We start from the raw sequence: 6533 nt of genomic DNA, 5'->3' as shown, positions 1-6533 counted from the left end.
GTTAATGGTCTCTATGTTGTTCTTACTGTCATTTTTGGTCTCTTGTAGGTGTCTTATTTGTGGTGACTTAAACCCGTTTTCTTTTAGTTCATTAGTGTGACCTCGAACACTAATTGGCATTTATTTTCTTTCTTTGGAGCAGGTAAGTCCCATTTGCCTGTGTTGGTGCCTGTTTGTGTTAATGGTCTCTATGTTGTTCTTACTGTCATTTTTGGTCTCTTGTAGGTGTCTTATTTGTGGTGACTTAAACCCGTTTTCTTTTAGTTCATTAGTGTGACCTCGAACACTAATTGGCATTTATTTTCTTTCTTTGGAGCAGGTAAGTCCCATTTGCCTGTGTTGGTGACTGTTTGTGTTAATGGTCTCTATGTTGTTCTTACTGTCATTTTTGGTCTCTTGTAGGTGTCTTATTTGTGGTGACTTAAACCCGTTTTCTTTTAGTTCATTAGTGTGACCTCGAACACTAATTGGCATTTATTTTCTTTCTTTGGAGCAGGTAAGTCCCATTTGCCTGTGTTGGTGCCTGTTTGTGTTAATGGTCTCTATGTTGTTCTTACTGTCATTTTTGGTCTCTTGTAGGTGTCTTATTTGTGGTGACTTAAACCCGTTTTCTTTTAGTTCATTAGTGTGACCTCGAACACTAATTGGCATTTATTTTCTTTCTTTGGAGCAGGTAAGTCCCATTTGCCTGTGTTGGTGCCTGTTTGTGTTAATGGTCTCTATGTTGTTCTTACTGTCATTTTTGGTCTCTTGTAGGTGTCTTATTTGTGGTGACTTAAACCCGTTTTCTTTTAGTTCATTAGTGTGACCTCGAACACTAATTGGCATTTATTTTCTTTCTTTGGAGCAGGTAAGTCCCATTTGCCTGTGTTGGTGCCTGTTTGTGTTAATGGTCTCTATGTTGTTCTTACTGTCATTTTTGGTCTCTTGTAGGTGTCTTATTTGTGGTGACTTAAACCCGTTTTCTTTTAGTTCATTAGTGTGACCTCGAACACTAATTGGCATTTATTTTCTTTGGAGCTGGTAAGTCCCCTTTGCCTGTGTTGGTGCCTGTTTGTGTTTGTTCAAAGTGTTTTGCTTATGTTTGTCAGCCATCTTTATTATAATTAATCTTATTTTTCCCAGGATTGTTCTACAAAGTAGTGCTGTTCTTGCCTGTACTAGCTACTAAAGGGCTAACTTTGTTTTTTAATTTTTTAGAGATGTCTAACCGATTTTTGTAAATTTATACTTAGGTGTTTGTGATGTCTTTGATGGTCTTATTATGTTTTTTTTTTTTTTCTTTTTTAAAACAATATGTAGGTTTCACACTTTTAATTTGTGTTTATCCTTTTTTGTCTCAATTTCACATTTTCCCGGAATTGAACCCAGAAAAAATGTCTTATGCTCCTGCAGTAAGTTGACACCCCGTTTTTGTTATTTTTTTTTTAAATTTAGTTTTTTGGCTTTGCATTTGTCTTATTCAACATATGTGTTAATCTTTTTTAAAGTGTGTGATGGCAGTGTTTGTGGCAGCAGAAGCCCTCCCACCCCAACCCACGGCAGCACTCCCACCCCAACCGCCAGCCCCACAACCGGCTCCTCATCAACCAAGGCAACGGAGGCGTGCTAGGCCACCAATTTTCCGAACCCGTGTCCTACTTTTTGGGATGCCAGATGATGTTGTTGTGCGTAGATACAGGCTGCCACCACATCTAATCCTAGACACTCTCTCCATAATAGAGAGTGATCTGGAGTCTTCAATTCGGTATCCTACAGCAATACCACCATTGACACAATTCCTTGCTGTGTTACATTTTTTGGCTACAGGGTCTTTTCAGCATGTAGTTGGAGACCTGGTTGGCATGTCGCAGGGCCAGTTCAGTAAGGTCCTGCGGCGTGTCAGCCAGGCTTTCCTAAAGCGGGTTAAGCAATTTATTGCTATGCCTTTGGATGTTGGTGCCCTAGATGTGGTGAAGCGGCAATTTGAGGAAGGTGGTAGTCGCTTCCCACATGTTATTGGGGTTGTGGATGGCACACATGTAGCTATTCAGCCACCAAGACATAATGAAGAAATTTTTAGAAACAGGAAACTGTTTCATTCTCTGAATGTAATGGTTGTTTGTGGGCCATCCCTCCAGATCCTTTCCCTGAATGCCAAGTTTCCCGGAAACTCACATGATGCGTATGTCATTAGACAAACAGGGATATGGCACAGATTAAGATCAAGTCAACGAGCAGACATGTGGTTATTGGGTGAGTTGGCCAACATAATTTCCTGTAATTGTTACCAAATTATCGGAATATACTATTTCTAATTTTTACTTCTCATCAAACAGGAGACCGTGGATATCCTTGCACCCCCTGGCTCATGACTCCTTACCGTAATCCCAGGCCAGGACCACAGATGGCATTTAACTCCGCGCTTACTGCCACTAGACAGCTGGTGGAGCGCACAATTGGGGTCCTTAAAGGGCGGTTTCGTGTGCTCCACCGCACTGGTGGCGACATCATGTATTCGCCGGAGATGGCAAGTAAACTAGTGGTCCTGTGCGCTATACTACATAACATCGCGGTAAGGAGTAGCGTAGAGCTTCCTCAGACAGAGGAATTGCCTGATGAGGAGCCAGGGGTTGTCCGTCACTTCGGTGGGGGGAGTGTTACACGGAGGGGAAGCCAAGTCAGGGCAAGCATTGTTGCAGAATATTTCAGGTATAGTGTTTTTTTATTTACTTTTCCAAAATATTAAAAACCACAGTATGCTTATGTTCATTTTGTAATGGTGAAATTTTGCTTACTATTGTAAGGTCATTGTGTAATGATTTGGGTGTGTGGGAATCTCTAATTATTTTTTTCAAAAATATCCGTCAACAGGTTAAGCTTACAATGTGTTCTTTGCAAATCTAATAATGTGATGTTGCTAAATAGTGTCCTTATTTGTTTTCTTTAATAAAATCCTGTTGTTTTAAAAAAACACACAAACAAATGAAACTGAATGTTGACCACTTTGTGACTGTCCAGCTGAATTATCACACAAACTGTGGTGAGTACACAGATATGTTTTGAAATTTTAACAAAAGTGTGTGTGTGTGTCTGTGTCTGTGTTTGTGTTGGTGTTTTAGTTGGTTGTGTTTTTATTTCTATTCCGCGACTGCGTATTTCCGCTCGTGCGAAATTACCACTCTGCTCTTCACAGCATTGCAAAGATCAATAAAGTTATTTGAAATGACAGCATAGATTTAGGACCAATCACATGCTAACACACACTATAAATATATGCCCAAATAAGGAAAACGCCATTGCCATGATGCGTGCTGCACCTTTCACCAGGCGGGAGCTCCGCGTCCTGGTTGCGGTGATGGACCGCCGCGTAGGCCGCGTTGGGCGCTTCATCCCAAATCGTGTTAAGCGCGAGGCCTACGCGGAGGTCCGCCACCTACTGCGGTCTCGCGTCCGCAGCAGGCGGACCATCATCCAACTGGAGAGGAGATGGAGTGATCTCCGCAGGAGGACTCCAGAACTGTTGGCGGAGATACGCCAGCAAATCAGGGAACTGCGTGCACGCAGTAAGTTACATTACATAACAGAGATTTTTTGCATAAATTTTGCTAATTTACACTAAGTGGTAGTCTGTAATTGCAACACTGAGTGAACAAATTTAATAAATATGACAGTGTGTGTGGTTAGGGCAAACAGTACTGACTGTAGCAAAGTGTAACCAAACAAGTGCATGTTGTACAGAATTAATACCCAGGCTGGAAACTGTACCAAAAAACTTGATCAGTGGTGTCTATATAATAAGGTGGCTTGAATAGTGATCTGGTGATGTTGCCTATACCAATCAATATGACTCAATGGAATAGATTCAGTAATGAGCATCCAAAAAATTTAGTGGAATCATTTTGGTTGCTGTGGCCAACATGAAGAGCTTTTAAAAAAGATTTTTTAAAACAAAAAACAAGCCCCGTGTCTTTTACATGGGACAGAACAGTGTAATTGACAAATGTTTTTTAAGTAATTTAACATGCAAACTAAATTATAACACATATATCATTATAGGACGACCACAACGGCAACCACATGCAGGGAGGCCACATCAGGCACCTTCTCAGCCCCCCTCCCCTTCTCACTCCCCCTCCCCTTCTCACTCCCCCTCCCCTTCCCAGTCCCCCTCCCCTTCTCACTCCCCCTCCCCTTCTCACTCCCCCTCCCCTTCCCAGTCCCCCTCCCCTTCCCAGTCCCCCTCAGCTTCCCAGTCCCCCTCAGCTTCCCAGGCCCACTCCCCTTTCCACTCCCCTTCTCAGCCCACCTCTCCGTCTCTTTGTGTGACCCCTTCTCCTCCTTCCCAGTCCCCTTCTCCTTCCAACTCCCCTTCTCAGCCCCCCTCACCCTCTATTGGACTAACATTCTCTCCGCCCCCCTCGCCCTCTCAATCAGACCCACCCTCAGAAATTACATTCCCAATCCCTCCTCCTTCCCCCATCTCTCCTCCTTCCCCAAACCCTCCTCCTTCACCCATCCAGCCTCCTTCCCCCATCCCTCCTCCTTCCCCCATCCCTCCTCCTTCCCCCATCCAGCTGCCTTCACCACCCACAGAATGGGCAGAAGAAGCCCCTGATGGTGTCAGTGGTGACCATAATGTTGCTGAGGAAAGTAAGTGTTTTTACATTTCATTTAAAAATATGACCTACTTACACTTACAATGTAAAAACATGCACTGTTGTACTGTTGAAAATCAGCTAGCAAGGTAAACATTTTCAGTTATTATTGATGTTGTTCATGTTGCATTGTAATTTTTGTGAGTATCATTATATGTAGTGTTTATGTGTGCAATTTTTGTGTGTCCACTGTAGGTCAACACTAATTAGTTTGACAGGGTTGCCAGGACTACATGGTTTAATATGTGCTCATTTTTCAGCCAAACATTTCTACCTGAGTGGAGTTTAGTATGTTGTTAGTCTTTTACACTTGTGCCTCTCTATTCATAATGTTTGCACTTTCAAATCACATGCTTCACTTTGTTAGCCAGCAGAACAACACAATGATTTGTGGTGTGAAAGTTACACTCACAAAATGCTAATTTTATTTTTCAAAACCTCTTTGACCTTATTTAGTAAACTGGTTTTTCATGGATTGTGGGCATGCTAGGATATGTAGTCCTTCTGAAGATGTTGATATGCAGTGTGATGATGCAGGACCAAACCTCCTTAAATTTAATTTGCTTCAGTACAGATGTGAATGAATGCCAACATGGTGTTACATTTACTAAGATGGTAGTTATCTTTAACATGGGATGTTGACCATAGCAACCAATAAGATTTTAAATTAAATTGTTATGCCCACTTTTACAAGATAACATGTTTAATTTGATTGGTTGCTATGGTCTACTTCCCATCTTAAATTGAACTCCCGTAGTAGTAAATGTACCACATGGTGTGGTTCACTTTCTTGTTAAAAAAACTAAACATTGCTGAGCAGGCTTGTGTGTTATGCTACTGATTTAGCCTTAAAGCAGCCATGATGTAGTCACTTAGGCATTAAAGCAGGCCTGTCCAAACTGCGGCCCTCATGCTGGTGAAAAAATACACATCCCAGCATGCCCTGACACAGCTTTGGCATTCTCTGACCACAAAACTGTGAAAAGGCATGCTGGTATATGTAGTTTCACAACAGCTGGAGGCCAGCAGTTTTGACATGCCTGCATTTAAGTGTGCTTTGTGCCTTGCTTGGATAATAAGTAATGTAATTAAGTTATTAATGGTTCTGTTGCATCTTAATTTCAGATGTTGCAGTTGGAGATCCCACAAGTTTTGGTGGGATTATTGACACAATGCGCCAACACCTGCATGGATTAATGACTTGTCTCGATCAATTGCAAAAATTTGCATGAATTTGTTTATTTATTAAAAAAAATACTGTTTTCTAAATGTTAAAAAATAAAAAAAAGTTGTTTCAAGTTAACCGGGTGTTGTGCTTATTAATGCAAAAAAGGATCAGCAGATTGGCAGGCAGAAATTGTTTTACTAAAACATTACTCACATGTAACGTAACTTTAAAAAAAAAAAAAAATAGTTAGGAGATTATAGTGTTAATAAACATGTAAACACCTTCATTCACAAACAACATCTTTAAAAACTAAAAATAAAAACTAAAAAAATTAAATAAAAAAATATTTTACACTTTTACATGTTGATGGCCAATTATGGCAACAAAGTGTTAATCTGGTTTTTTTGGCTGACTTAATTGTTTGGGAACATTATCAATCATTACACTAATTGGATTCGTAATTGACAAGGGCTTGTGGACTTTAAAATGAAAGGGCTAATTTCACTTAATCACCAAAAAAAACATTTTTGAGCGGTTTACCTTAAAAGTGTGCACTTTTATGGAAAAATGAGTAAATCTAATACAACTTAGTATTTTTACGATGAAGTATGTGTTTTTGCGAAGGTTTCGCAATGCTGCGATGGTTTCGCATTACTGCGAGGTCATTTGGCGTACGCCCACTTTGTGTAATACTGCGTACGAATGTGCAAAAACACGTTGGGGGCGGA

General features: G+C 40.8%; 1 long non-coding RNA gene across 1 annotated transcript; it reads left to right on the top strand.

Moving 5' to 3' along the window:
• The first annotated feature begins 2951 nt into the window (after positions 1-2951).
• Positions 2952-5860, top strand: LOC134947948 (uncharacterized). The gene is made up of 3 exons (XR_010182877.1): positions 2952-3022; positions 4039-4632; positions 5763-5860. It is a non-coding gene; the product is annotated as an uncharacterized LOC134947948 (long non-coding RNA).
• The last annotated feature ends 673 nt before the right edge of the window (positions 5861-6533 follow it).

The sequence above is a fragment of the Pseudophryne corroboree genome, chromosome 8 (genome assembly GCF_028390025.1).
Source record: "Pseudophryne corroboree isolate aPseCor3 chromosome 8, aPseCor3.hap2, whole genome shotgun sequence".
In the NCBI taxonomy this organism is placed as follows: Eukaryota; Metazoa; Chordata; class Amphibia; order Anura; family Myobatrachidae; genus Pseudophryne; species Pseudophryne corroboree.
The sequence above is the reverse complement of the archived record's forward strand: the minus strand, read 5'-3'. Positions and strand labels throughout refer to the sequence as shown.